At 42.1% G+C, this 14,761-nt stretch overlaps 1 long non-coding RNA gene across 2 annotated transcripts in view; it reads left to right on the top strand.

Annotated features, from left to right (window-relative positions):
- Positions 1-14,761, top strand: part of LOC133277982 (uncharacterized) — a 104,791-nt gene that overhangs the window by 81,911 nt on the left and 8,119 nt on the right. Inside the window, exon 5 of one of the 2 annotated variants that reach the window (XR_009746416.1) lies at positions 7,818-7,974. This is a non-coding gene — a long non-coding RNA (uncharacterized LOC133277982). Of the gene's footprint in view, positions 1-7,817; positions 8,549-14,761 lie in introns of those variants that run through there. The other variant, XR_009746415.1, reaches the window with a different exon arrangement.

The following is a 14,761-nucleotide window of genomic DNA, read 5'->3' as shown; positions in this document are numbered from 1 at the left end:
TTTTTATTAGCTGCACGTATTAGCTTAGTTAAATTCTATTTACTGCTCTAAATGTTTATACTTGAATGTGAGGAGCTTTTTACAGATAACTCTGGTCTGTCTTACCTCCTGCTGCAGGAGATGTGGATTTATAGACTTCAGATAACCAGCTTTTCTGGAAGTAGAGTTTTGAACTGTGGAAGATCAGATTTGAAGGTTGTTTCTGTGGGTCCTACAGAAGGACCATGGTTTTTTAACAGCTGAGGGGCACAGCATGGTCCTTGTGAATACAATCATGTAAATGGCCCAGAGGTATCTGAAAACTGCCATCTAGGTGTCCCTGGCACATGCCATATGGTTGGCAGTTTGGAATCTGTGGACCAGCTTGCACCAAATGCTGAGCAGGAGGGGGGTTAAATTTGTCAGGTTCTTACCACTGGGCAGGGAGGAAAAGCCCCTCCTGCTTATGCACCCCACTAGGGAAGGTGGTAGTATGAGCTCAGCTTCTGTGGGTGCTGGGGAAGCCACAAGGACCATATCCCACAGTGCTCACAGAACTCCTTGATTTTCAGTTGTCCTGTTGAAGTCACTGTTATGTTGTTGGAGAGCTTGTATGTTTTTCAAAACCATTAAGTGCTGCCCCTTTCTCATAGTTTCTTTCTTCACTCCTGTTCATTTATGTGCATGTTTCCTTTAAGAATAAAAAAAACCCCAGTATTTAGTTGAAGGGCAATGGACAAAATACAATGGCATTTATAGGTGCTGCTGCTGGCAGGGTCTACTGCATTGTCATGATGATGTACAATATCGAAAGTCACTGAGGAAAGGAGAGATGCTGGAGCCTTGTAATTATCTCAGAATATCTCTTGTTAATAGGATTTATGAGAAGATGAGCTTGAGAGGAAGGATTTATTTTTTATCTTTTTTTTTAATGCAAAACTTAAGCCAGAACTGATGTGTATCTAGATTCCTTTCCTATCAGGACTACCAGAGCTCTACGTAATAAGCTAATTGTATCAAAAAGCCATACTGAATTTGACACAGAGGAATTATTTTCAGAACATGTATAGGAGGATTAAAGTGTGCTTAAGAGTAAGTGTACTTCTGCTGCAATGTGTCCTTTTATTGCTGTCAACACTGACTCATATGTTAACTGAAGTCCTTTATCTCTAATTGCAGCTAGCGATGTCTTTAAAGCTGAGGATTCGATGAAGCGCTTTGAGGAGAAAACCTCATCTTTTGTCTCTCCCTCATTGCTGTTCCACTTGCTCGATCTCCAGCCCAAACCCTACCTAGCTGGCTGCTGTGTTAAATTGTTAATGACCAGTTATGTCTGGGTGGAGCACATACCCTTGTCAACTACAGCAGCTGCGCACTGAAACAAGCTTTTCAGTGCAGGCAGTCATGGCTGCAGTTCCTGTGCTGTTAACGCTTGTTTTCCTATTACATGTAGTTCACGATCCTAGAAACGTTCATCATTTGTAGTGTGTTGTTACTTAATTGCTTTGCTCGGTGTTACAGTTTGGTTAGTGATAGATTGTAAATACTTTGTAATCTCTCCTGGGCTTCCCGAGTCAGGGAATGACAAGTGTGTTCACACAGGTGGCTCCTTCAGGCTCAGTTGGGAAGTGCTGCTCTGCTGGTAGGATTAGTGGCACAGCCTTGGAGTGGGGAAGCATCTCCTAGTGTACCTTGTGCTGGCAGTGGATTTAACTTACTGCTGTTATGTAGTCCCCCCAGACAGCTCAGATTTCCACTAGACACTGCCCACATTTAGATGAAAAAGTTGCTCTTCAGTTTACAATTTAAATGCAAAACATTTTTCGTGCTGCTTTGCCAGCACTTCCTTCTAGTGCTGTGAAGAGTGATTGTGAAATGATAAATAGCCAAACCTTATTATGTCTTGTTAATAGTGTAATCCCATTGTCATGTCACATCCTCTCATCTTGATCCAAATTTTGTCTGCTGATGTAATTACATTTTTCATTTGTTCCTGGCAGATCTCTCCTCTTGGAGTCACTGGGCTGGCTCTTGAGACTGCTGAGGTGGAATGATCCATACGGTTCCTAGTGGCTTTAAACAGAAACATCTGTCAGAAACAAGCAATTTGGTGGCTGAGTTTAGCATTTAGTAAAGTTGCATCTGACAGCACTGCTCTTGCTTCTGAGTGACTTCAGTCAGTGAGAACAGCTATTAGGGGCTGTGAGGTCAGCAGAGATCACCTGTCGCTAGCAGGGTCTCTAGAAGGCACCATGCTCTCTGGTAACCTGCACTTGAAAATTGAAAGTACACACAGACAATGCTGATGCATTTCCATTCTTCGGTCATGTTTTCTTCCCTTTGTTGGAGAGGAGACTTCAGCAACCATATCTTCATTTTCATCTTGCTGTCTGAAGATCAGCTTTATTTTATTTTACAGTCGTCAGGGACCGACGCTGAAGCGTAAAGTTATGAGTTTAAATACTGTCCTGAACAATCTCCTGTAAATTAGAGTCTAATTTAACCTGTCTGGAAGGAGTATATATGTAGTGTATGTATGAAAACTACATATGTATACACACATATATAAATAAAACCAACTGCCTCTTTCCTTTTATCATGATAGGTTGCTTTGTGCCAGCCATCCTTAAGCAGTATAGTTTTGAAAGAAAAGTTTAAGCCATTGACAGCATTCTTAAATCAAAGAGAGTGGCATTGAGGCAGTGAGACAGGGGAGATTGTCAGTGTGTTTCTTCCTTGGGCCACATGTCCTCAGAGAACAGCAGGAGTCACTAGGCAAGGGTCTTTAGCTTGTGGATTTGTCAGATCAAATTGTGGTCACAGACCTGCTCATGAACCTGCAAGGAAATGCAGATACCACAATTCCATTGTAATCCTGTTTGCTGCAGATGGATCACACAACATCACAGTCATCTGCTGGGACAGCAGCTTTCCCAGGCTTGTGGTGGCTCCAGCACTGCTCATGGAGATCTGTGCAAGCTCCTGCTGTGTGCTGCCATGCAAGGAAGACCAAAATGCTGCTCTCCTGAGGCTGAGACATGAACCAATGTACAGCCTGCTGAGGGCAGAGAAAGTAGCTGTGTGCCCACACATTGCCTTCACAGGGCAGTTGTCTACAGGAGGGCATTTGGTGAGGCAGCTGGTGTGAGATTGACAACACTGCTGTCAAAATTCTGAGTTTAGCTTTGCTTATCTAAGTAGTCTGCTGCTGTGTGTTGGGGGAGTACTGTTGTCTTGTATCTCCCACTACATAAAGGCAGGGTAAATTAAAATTGGTTGTATCACAAGTCTAGTGTCTCCATGAAATGCTAGGGGTTCAGGAACCTGTCAGCTGCCGTGGGGCTGCCTGCCCCTGTCTGTGCACAACCAGGTGATGCATCTCCATGTGTGTGGCAGGTCAGGCCTCCACATTGTACCTCCTGCCAGGCTGGAAGTGCTGGTGTAGACTGAGGTGATTATGGGGCCTTTCCTTTGCACCAGGGCTGGGAGCCTGAGCTGGGTGACCGACCCATAGGTGGAGGCAGTACTGGGTGCTTCTCCTTTCCTATGGCAGCCCTGTGCTGGGGCAGAGCTGTGCCTGTAGGACCCCAGCTGAGGGATTTCTCCACTTTCTGATGCTTCAGCTCACTATCAGTTGATTCCTGTTGTTTGATCGGCTTGGAACACAAGTCCTCACAATCCTGCACTGATCCTCTATTTAAAATGAATAAAAATACACAAATCCTTGGCTTGTTTTATTATGAAGTTTTAAGTCTTTTCTGCCTATGAGTGGTGCTGCTTGGAGTGATGTATAAAGCACATCCAGTTTATTCTGATCCTCAGTATCTGCTCCAGATTCATGGGTAGTGTGTTGCTGTACTTAGCAAATATTTCCTGCAGAGCATGTGGATTTTGGAGATAACAGCAATGTGTGAAGCAAAAGCATGAAGTTAGTTATCTTAGCTTTACTTTGCAGGGAAGCTTAGGTGTAGCTTAACTGTGATCCTTAAACATTCCTGCTCCAACTCACAAAGCTGGAACGTTATCATTGGAAAATGGGAACCACGTTTTGTTTTGGTTCTGTTCTGTCTCGTGCAGTACTTGGATTAGTCTCTGCAAAGATAAAATCACTTTGAGTTGAGGTACCTTGAGTTACAAAGAATCAATTTTGAATGAAAATGATCAAATGTTTTAATGGAAGTAATAGAATTGATCCAAATGTTTTTGGTGAGGATAAGGTTTTCAGTAAGGAGTTTACATGCTGTGCAGGTCATACAAATGTCCACCTTCCAGTTGTGCATCCAGTCACACAAAGACCCCAGGTTTGACTTAGATGATCTCTAGTTACCAAGAAGCTCGGTTACTCTTTCCCTATGTGTTTCAGCCCAGGCAGTGGTTTTAATGTTGTTCTTGACTAATTAGGCGTATTATGTCTAATCTTTTGTGGCTGTTATGAAAAAGGGGAGGAGAACTGGTGGATAACAGAGGTTCAATATCAGCTCCTCTTTAAAAGTCCAATTATCACTCATGGGAGACTGCACAGGCACAAAAAGCAGATGTTATTTTAATGTTTAAATCGATAAAGCTGCCTTGTTTTTTCTGGTGTTTTTCCAGTATTGATGTGATTTGTAAAAGGATGCTGTTTTCAAAAAGACTGTCTATCTTGGGTGTTCAGTAGGAAGGATGGATCAATTTCCTTAGGAAGATTCTGAAGGAGTATAAAACAAACAGATATGATTAGTGATTCTGCAACCCAAGATTAATCTGAGTATTGATGGTTTCCAATTGGGGGGGGGGGGGGGTGTATGCTTATAGAATCTGTGTAGCCAGCTGTGAGCTGTGCTCTGGTTAAACCTATGTGGCCCCAGTTGAATGAGAAAGGCCTGGGAAATCCAGAGTTCAGGATGGTCCACCCAGTCATTCCTTCTGACTTGAGACTTCCCCTGCCATTGACTTTCTACTCAAACTTTACCTTATTTGGGGAGAGGGAATGAAATAATAGTAATATTAAAGAATCAGGGTATTGAGGAATAGGGAGAAAAAACCCTTAACCTCTTATAATTAATTTTTCTCTTGATTATGCTTGATGGCATATTTGGCTGTAGGGCAGCAAGCCACCCTCAGAAACAAAAGGAGAAAGAGCATCTGTACAGACGACCTCCCAGGGTGAGTGTGTGGGGAGTAGCTGTTCCAGTACAAGGGACTATAATGATTATATTTCTGAAATGATTGAGATAATAAATGTTGATATGTAAAAAGAAATGATCCTTTTTTATTGGCTCATTGAGGCAGGCTGTAATTTTTTTTGATCAAGCTCTGATCAGAAATTGAAGTGACATATGGAATCCGAATAGAAATACAGCTCTGTGGAATACTTTGTCAGTAGGAAAAAATTGCATATGATCAAGCTGCTGAATTTTTGGCATTGATTACAACACCATCTTGTGAGCACTGGTGAGAGACATGCCCAGGTTTCAGCAGTGTTGTGCTCTGAATGAATGGAGAATCTCAGATAACTGCATTTCCCTTTTCTGTTCCAAGTATGTGTGGGGGTATTCTGCAGGGTTTGTATTAAATTGAATTGTAATCAGATACAGTCACTATTTAGCTGCCTGGAAAGATAATTCCTAAGAATGAGAAATCAGGGTGAAATTAATTCTTCTGGAAATTTAGAGCTCTTCAGCCTACCAGATTCTTCGGGATGTTTCACATCTCGGTTCCAGTGCACAATTGAGAAGTACAGGTATCCTCCAGCCCAGAGCCAGGCCCCAGGAGATGCTGAGTTCTGATCTCCCCTGGCTGCAGCCTATGGTAAGGGGTGTTACACTTTTTTAGAGAGCACAAAGCCAAACCCTGAAGATCTCGCAGCCTGCCTAGGTCTGTGGTTGATAAAATAAAACCCTTGATGTCACACAGTTCCACCTTGACTGGGATTTTTGATTGAAATTCTGCTGCATCCTGTGATATGCTCCGTGCTGGCACGTTCCACAGTGGAGGATCGTAGTGGGCTGGATGGTGTTCAATGCCTGTGTGAACACCTACACCCAGACTGACCTCTCAGGAATGTGCTAATCTAAATGAGCCCTCCAGCCCTTTCCTATTTGTAATACTTGCTGTAACTGCTTTTCTATTCTGGTTTAAACCAGGTTTTAAATTGTCGATTCCTCCAGTGGTGATAAACCATGAGAAGCTGGGCTCAAGCTGAACACCCTCTGGTCAGGTTAAGGAAGTTTAATCACTGCCCTTCATTGTGCTCCAGCTGCAGCCCTATGGAAGTCTGATCCTGTTGCTTTGGAATACTTATTAACTGGATTAAATCTGTGTAGACACTTCACTTATCTTATTCAGAGTAAAGTTGCTGTTCAGCTGCTGACTGTAAGAAGGTCGTTGTTGCACACCTTGATACACAGACACAGGACAAGGGGTTGTAAATACTAAGAAGGAGCAGACTGACGAGTTACAGAGGAAAGTACAAGTAGTTTAAGGTAGGATGGTTATGTGAAATGGGAGTAGCTGTTGTCTGTATATCAGCATTTTTTTATCTATTTGATTGGAACCTGAGGAGATTCTTGCTGTGTCCCTCATGGTATGATTTCTGGACATCTCATCCTCTGTCACTATGTGAGGTTCTTTTGAAGTAAACTCGGTCAGCATCACATCAAGTAGAGCTCTGTTTTGTTCCTCTGGTTGATGAGAGCCTCCTGCCCCTGTTTGTTCCCACACCCATGGCACAGATTGCCATCATGTCAAAACAGGTCTGAGTTCTCGCTGATCTGGGTCAGAAAAACCCAAACCCCTTATTTTGCAGTTCTTAAACTTGAAGTTTTCTCCCCAGAAGCTGTAACATCCTGGTGCCCCTGGAGGGGTTTTATAAACAAGCAAGAGCAGCTTATGCAAGAAAATGTTCTGCTGGGACTGGTCAGATGATTGTAAATTGAAACCACCTGAGATGCCTGACCGTCAGCAAGTGAAAACCTGAGATTGCACTGTGAGTTCCGCATCCTTAGCTGCTATGTAGTTGTACTTCGGGATCCTTCATGTGAGTCAGGGCCATGTATGTCACTTGAGCAACCTCAGGGTAGGCAGATGGACCAGCCCGAAGGAGTTAGCAGAAAGAATTCAGCAGATGGAGAAGAAGAGAGAAATGATGAAACGGAACTGGTCGATGTGTTAGTGGGTCCTCTTGGCACATCAGCAATCTCTTTGCCCTGAGTGGGCTCCCCAGGTCCGTGATCGTGCCTGCTAGTGAAGTTAATGCCAGTGAGAAGCAGGAGAACCCCAGAAATCAAGCAGAGCCCCAAAAACAAGCAAGCCTGTTGCCCCTTCAATCCCCTTTCTTAGTGTTAAGACCCCTTCTCTTTCAAGGTCGCTTCAGTCCAGAGGCTGCTGGTGGTTTATGGGGCACTGTTTTTCAAGGGGACTGATACTTTACAAAGCTGCTTTTTATTCTTCATAGTCCGTAAAGCTCTTGCCAGTCTCTCTCTTCTAAGTTTGAAGTGCCATGTGCTCTGTGCTATTCCAAGCTTTTCTTTTGGCAAGGAGAGAAAGGCAGGCCTGTTATGCTGTAATAATAGTTGCCCTCATTCACTGAAGATGCCATGTGTTGTGGTTTCCAGCCAAACATATTTCTGATTGTGTGATACCTAAATCTACTACCCAATATTTTCCATGCTTTAGCTTTCAATAAAAGCCATTCCAAGTTGTGTGTATTCCAAACAGAGTGTGTAATCTCTTTATTATGCCTGGTCTGGCTTGCTGGGCACATGAATAAACCTGGCTGTGTGTCATGATGACTGTTTGTATTGCCTGACAATAATTGGAACAGAGTTAAATAAAATCAGTGTTTTGTCTTTCCTTAGATTGGACTCATCAGCAGATGGGGAATGCTGCCATTCTTTATTTCTGGCAAGGACCTGCGTGGCTGACAGACTCCTGCTATGATGGAAAGGGATGGCTCAATGAGGTTTAGGGAAGAACTAATAATACGTAATTTACTTCTGTCACACTTGGAATATGGTATGATTTGATCATTTTAAATGTATTTTTTTAATCTTAAAGGAACCTGCTTTATTACCTACCTCCTGCTTTGACATCTGTGTAGCAAAATGTGAGCGTTTGGAATATGCAAACTAAAATCAAAGCGTAGAATTCCCTTTGAAGCTTAGTTTCTAGCCCTCCCCCCTCCCCACCTTTTAATATTCTGCCTGCTGTAATTTTATTTCTCTGAAATTTTCAGTGTAATTGAAAGAGTGTTGAAGGAACAAAGCAAATATTTACATTGCACAAATGCCACTTGATGTGATTAGTTAAAAGCAGTCTCTTTAAAATTTAATGTGTGTATTAAACACGTGCATGCACACACAGAGAAGCCAGTGGAATAAATTCTGAGTTTAGAGAACCTAGAAGCTTCCAGGCTCTGGAGCACAGTGTCTGGAAAAATATTTTGGGCAGTCTGATCCTTAGGTTTTAAAGGAGAAAACCCATCTCTAACTCACTTCAGGATAGCAAAGCTAAAAGGCATTTAGAGACCTCTAGCGCTGCCTTCTGAGTTGATGTGTGTGGTCCTGTAAGGAACCTCCTCTTTAACCTTGGGTTTCTTTATCTAGCTTATTATATGCTGGATAAGGGCCAATACATAAGCCTGGATAGGTTTGTTGTTTTATTTTTTGGTGGAGTTAAATGAGAAAAAACCTGTATTCAACTCTGTGCTGCCTGTCCCTGCCTGGTGCACAGGAACTGCTGGGACAACCCCCTGCTTCAAAGCAGGAGGAGAGCAGGGCTGGAGCTCTGGCTGCATTGTGCCTGATGCATGATACCTCAGTGCAGTGCAAATGAGGCCAATATTCCTTGCTCAGGGCTATGTCTAGGGTAACCATGTAGCAATTTTTCCCTGTGCTGCTAATGTAGCAGCTTATTGGATCTGTGTGTCTTAACATGTTCATGGACCAGTTCAGATTGCAGGTACTGGAGCTGCTGCAGAGCTTTAGCAGATGGATAGCAGTCACACATTTCCTCTCCTCGTTTGCCTGAAGCTTAAGGAAGTGTTGCTTTTATCTGTTCTTTTTTATGTCTGAGACAGAGATGAATGAGTAGGAGAGATGGGATAGAATATACAAGCTAACTCAGCCAAGTGATCTGAATTATAGGTCCTGGACACAGCAAAGGGATTGTTATTTAGGGACCAGCTGATGCTGGCAGACTGTCTGAAGAGAGGGATGGTGATTTTCATAGGAAGCTGAATTACTCTCCTTTATTTATGCATTTTTTAATAAATTTGTTTAATGTTTTATGGCAAATTTAGATAAAGTAAACAAGCTGTTTGATTTTTTCATCCTTTTGTTCTTTCCTTGATAACTTTACCAAGGATACTCTGTTATGGAAACACATATTTAACCATTCCCAGAGGAAATGAAATCACAGTAAATTGAATGAAGTCTTTCTAGAGTTGCTAGATCTCATGGTTTGTGCCAGACTCTTTCTCAGACCTTTGATGGATATAGTGCCATGGCTTTTCTAGCGGTGGGATTCTCAGACAACTTCTTGGTCTCTGTGGTTCAAGAGGTGGTGAAGCTGCAGCACCTCACCCCTGTGCTCCAGGGAGGCTGAATAACACATCAGTAATTGCTCCTCACTGTGGTCTTATTTGACCCATAAAAGGCCTTGAATAGAAAAGAAGGGGGAGCAGGACAGCTGGGTAGTATGAAAATAGAGCTGGATTCCTCCATGTGTTCTATCCAGGGAGATGCTGAAATGTCAGAGAAAGAATTGGACTTGTGGCTTTAACCCTAAAAGTAATGTTTTCAAGTGTTCAAGGCCAGGTTGGAAGCAGCTTGGAGTAGCCTGGTCTAGTGGAAGGTGTCCCTGCCTGTGGCAGAGGGTTGGAAGTGGATGAGCTTTAAGGTCCCCCCTATTCCATGACTTAGGATTCCTGAAAACCTGCATCCCCCTGCCCCATACGTGCCATAGACACACATTCTGTTGCAGTTGTGATCCACCATCAAAATAGACATTTTTCATATGCTTTCATAACAGTATAATGTGCCTTCTGTGGAACTGAGGTGAGGGTCAAGTTTCACCAAACCTGATTTGTCAATTAGAGGAGGAAATAACATTTAAGCCATATCATAAAGGCTGATTTCATGTTACTGGTCCAGCACTGTAAATGCTGGATTAAAAGGGTATCTGTACAAAATTGAAGAGCACAGAGAAGGAGCCATGTAGTGTTTTTGTAACAGATGCCTCTTTTTCCTGTGATCGTCTTTTAATGTGGCTTTCAAAATTGCTCAGCAGTACAGTATTATTTAGCTTTGCTTTAAATGTTAAAACACATTTCTCTTTTTTTCAGCCTAAAAGAGACATTTATACGGAATTAATCCACAAAATCACAAGTAAAGGACCATTAAGTGAGTATAATTCTGGGGGGGAAGTGTGCTTTGAACGTTGTTTCCATTATTCAGAATACATGAAGTTTCAGCCCAAATAGACATGAAAGACTATTGAGGAAACTTTGCAAATATGTGAAATTCTGACTTTACTTTGCTTTTACTAACTGTGTCGTGGTTAAGGAATAAAGGAAAATTGTGAAGAGGCTTTGCCATTGTAAGTGATATAACTATGACCCTGTCTTAACTATAGGCATGTGCAAAAGTTCATCGGTAGCCAGTAAATCCACTGAACTTCTAAAATAATGTTCTTTGATACATCAAACTGAAGGGAATAATGTGCTCTTGAAAGCAGAAGAAAACTTTGTGTATTTGCCCGGTATTAATGACATGAGGTTGTGTTTCTGCTTCAAGATGAAATGATGCAATTGTGTCTCATGGAAAATAGTTTCTTATCGCTGCAGGTTTGGTAGATTTTACAAATCCCATGCTGCTTCCCATTGATTTTGAAGGTAAGGTAATTATAGAGATGTGGAAGTGTAGCCTTACACCTCATGGAGCCCATCATTCAATAGCTGTTTCCGATGGGCTTTCTGGACAACTTTTGAACATTTTCCTCTCTGCTGGTGTTGCTGGGGTTTGCTTTGTTCTAAACAAACCTGCTTACCCTGAGCACTGGGCAGCAGGCTTATTTCATACCATTTGCTGGAGATAATTATGTTCTTTCCAACCCTAATCATTCTATGATTCTGTGTTTTCCTTTATTAGGTGGGACTGCAGCAGTGCTCTACAATCAGATAAGGGCCTTAGAAAAGGGCACTGTTTGAACCTTGGACACTTGTTCTTCTTCATGAACATGTAAGGTGGGTCTGCTTTTGTGAATATTCAACCTTAAATCTTTCCAGACTGGCTGCCCATAAACTACAGCAAAACACCCTTTCCTCTGGGGTACAGTGTTCTAGCACATTTTGCCACTGATTTTATAGAGAGGGAAAGCTAGTATTTTCTCTTTCCCTCACCTTTTTGTAAAGCAGGTGTTTGTGCTTTCTTGCACGACTGTTGGTTTTTAGTAGCTATTTTTTTTCAACTGTGATAGTTTAAAAGAAAAAACGGGGAGGGGAATTATTATCGATTTCAATTCCTGCCACTGTTCTGTATTGACAGAGCAGACAAATACAATAAAAGAGGTGGAGGTGGTAAATCAGGGATGGCTTTTGTAATTGCCTGCTCATATCAGAAGGATTCTTGGCCTGACCTAATACATTCTTAATCTATCTTTACAATATGTGAATGTTGCTCACTTAAATGGATTTCAGCTGAAGCAGAATTCTCTAATTAGGCAGCAACACTAGAGAAATAGAGCATTATCTCCAGTTATTGAATTTTCAGGCAGCCTGTATTAGCAGTCATGCTTCTACCAGTTGGTCTTTAAACATGGAAATAATGCATCCAGAGATTATTGTTCAGAACTATTTTCAATAGTCTAATAGCTTTTTAATTTTTTTAAACAGCTTATGTTCATCAGCTGGAGCACAGGATAATCAGATTGACTCCATCAGCTCACTTATTTTGTCCCTCTTAACTAATGACGGGCTGTATTCAGATATTAAACCAATGGGGAAGCTGTGATTTTATTATTTTTTGGTGGATAATCTTATAAGCAGTACCCCATGCAGTCAGTGAGTCAAGGTTGTGGGATTCTCTGGCAAGTAAAACGAGTCTTACAGGCTTTACATAAATGTGCAGAGTGGTTTGAGTGATTCTTGGTTACTTTGCTCTGTTGTGCTCTTGTAGACTCATCTATGTACAGATGATACTGAGCAGTGTATGAGTTCTTCATGCTTTACCTACACCTTGGGAGGGTCTCTTTGCAGATGCTTTGGGAACAAGACGAAAGGGAGCTTATTTCTTCAGAGACATCACTTGTAGTCACCGAGCCCAGCTGTGATAGGGACGAAGGAGTAAGCGTGGGCTCTCTGGTTATCTAGCACTTCTCCTGTTGTGACAGGAGCATGTGCTTCATGGAAGGGTGAATGGAGAAAGCCAGTAACCTCCCCAGACACCTTTTCTTTGATGCAGCATTCCACAACTCCCTCTGACCTACGTCCCCTATGTAGACAAGCTCTCAATGTTAGCATCTCTCTAATGCAGATGAAATTTTCCACTAATATTTATATGTTTCTGCCCTTGGTTGGAAGTACAACATTTTAAGTAACATAATGCCTGGGTGTAGTTGGGAAAAAGGTGTTTGCAGAGTGGTTTAGGATGTGCAGAGAGTATGGGGAGTTGGAGCTCTGTGTACAAGGCCCAAGGATTATGCACAGACATGCTCAAAGAAACAGGCGCTTCTCATCAAAGCCAACTGCCTCCTTTCAGTTCAGTGCCTGTTGCTGTGTGTAATGCCAGCAGCTAAGAGACCTATTTGCCTGTGTCACTTCAGTGTATTTTAGTTGTTCGTGTGCCAGCGTGGCACCTTGTTGCATATTTGCCTGAAACAGATGTTTGGGTCATTCTGTAAGTTATACGATAGAGTTAACTTGGTATTTCCTTGGTTACAACTACAGGAGGTAGTAGTGCTTCAACAGCTCAAGGCTATTTTTCCTCTGCCAAATCTGGACTTTATGGGACAAGATTTGAACTGGAGACTCAGGCATCATAAATGCAAGGCTTATAAAGAAGGTCGACAAGGGTTTCCACCTCTGTCTTCTGTACCTGTAGTTTCTTCAAACAAACGCGGGTGGCAGTTCAAGCTAGGTAGCTGTTCACATTTGCAGCATCAAACAGCAAGCTGTCTTACAAGTTTCCCATAGGATCTCACAAACCCAGGCAGGTGAGTTGATCATAAGCATTGATTCTTTTTAACTACTGCCTAGGTAAGATTTTTCAGCTGGCAGATCTGGGCCACAGAACTAGAAAAAAACATTTCAACAACTTCAGCTGTGCAATAAGGTGCTGCAAGTCTGTGCATGTTACACTTTTTAATGGTATTCTGAGTCTCAGCACTTCTGGAGTCCTGTGGTTGGTGTATTGCCCAAAAGCTGATAAATTAATGCCTTTATAAGTCAGATGTGGACAAGTCTGGGGAATGCAAATACAGTGCGTGCGTATGTGGAACCTCTGTGGTAGGTATGTAATATCTGTATGGTGATATCACAGAGTGAAAGATATTAGCAAATGAGGCAGTGTTCAATAAATATTGATCTTTGCAAGCCCTAATGTATGAAATCGGAAGAGTTAACACAAGCAAGGATGACTGTGCTGAAGGATAGTCGATGTGCATGTTAGCATTCAAACTCGGATATCCTTTGCTCTTTGAATAGGCCTGAGATAAATCCTTCCCCTATGGTCCTGTAGTACTCTGTGGTTAGATGAAGTACACTCAGTTCTGGAGGTATAAAACTTACTCTTTCCTCCTGAGTTTTGGGTTTGAGTCATCCTTTCTGGGTCAGCTTTTACAATAAAGCATAGCAGAACCATCAGTAGACTAAGGGTAACGTTTTGTCTCCACCCAGGTGTTCAATACCAGCATAGGAGTATCGGCATGACCCAGGGGTGTTGTATGAAAGGCTCTGTTTGGATCCCTGGACCAGCACTGGTCCAGTGACTGGTGCCGACTGACACAGGTGAGACTCAGTATTGGTTCTGTCTTACTACTACACTGGCTCAGAAGCTGGTTTGTTTTTTGCTGGCTGTAGGATCTCCCCAGGGCTCTGTGCTGTGCAGTGAGAGGCATCTGCTGGCACTGAACTTGCAGCATTGCTATGCTTGTGTGAAATTGTTGATTATAAGAATCTTCAAGATGCTGACATGACAGGAGACAGATGTATTCCAATCAGCTAATTTTTCCATGAAATCGATTTTCCATGGAAAAATACTCCATTTCATTGAAGTGCAGTGAATAAAAGTTAGTAATTTAAGTGTATCTTTTTCTTTTCTAAAAGAGTTGTTGGCTAAATATACTTTGTTTTTCATACAGAAATCCCAGATGCCTGAAATGAGTTTGCATGTGAACAAAGGTTGCTTCAGTCCACCTTTTGCATCTGGTTCTGATTTGCTCTTAAGAGATGCTATAATTGTTTGCTGGGAATGTTCTCATCCATGGGAATACATAACTACAGTCTGGGCCATTTCAAGCTTAGGTACGGTCAAAGGTTTGAGGGAGGACAGTCAGGAAATAAAAGAATAACAAAGAAGCTCTGTTTTTCCAGGTTCTGAAATAAGGATGATAAAACCCTTACCTCCTTCTTCTTTGGTTTTAATTTTGGTTTGAACAGAAGAAGCTTGCAGCTGTCATATAACAGATGTGTTTTGCCAGCAGTCTTTAAGGCACTGCTGATTGCTCTGACATTGGCATGCCTGTTAACACAGTCCATGCTTTTGTATTTGGATGCACAGTGACCAGCAGACTTGCTACAGAACGA

This window comes from Pezoporus flaviventris, unplaced genomic scaffold (genome assembly GCF_033815535.1).
Source record: "Pezoporus flaviventris isolate CSIRO_AGI_PZ_B2104156 unplaced genomic scaffold, CSIRO_AGI_Pfla_v1 ptg000063l, whole genome shotgun sequence".
Lineage (NCBI taxonomy): Eukaryota > Metazoa > Chordata > Aves > Psittaciformes > Psittacidae > Pezoporus > Pezoporus flaviventris.
The sequence above is the reverse complement of the archived record's forward strand: the minus strand, read 5'-3'. Positions and strand labels throughout refer to the sequence as shown.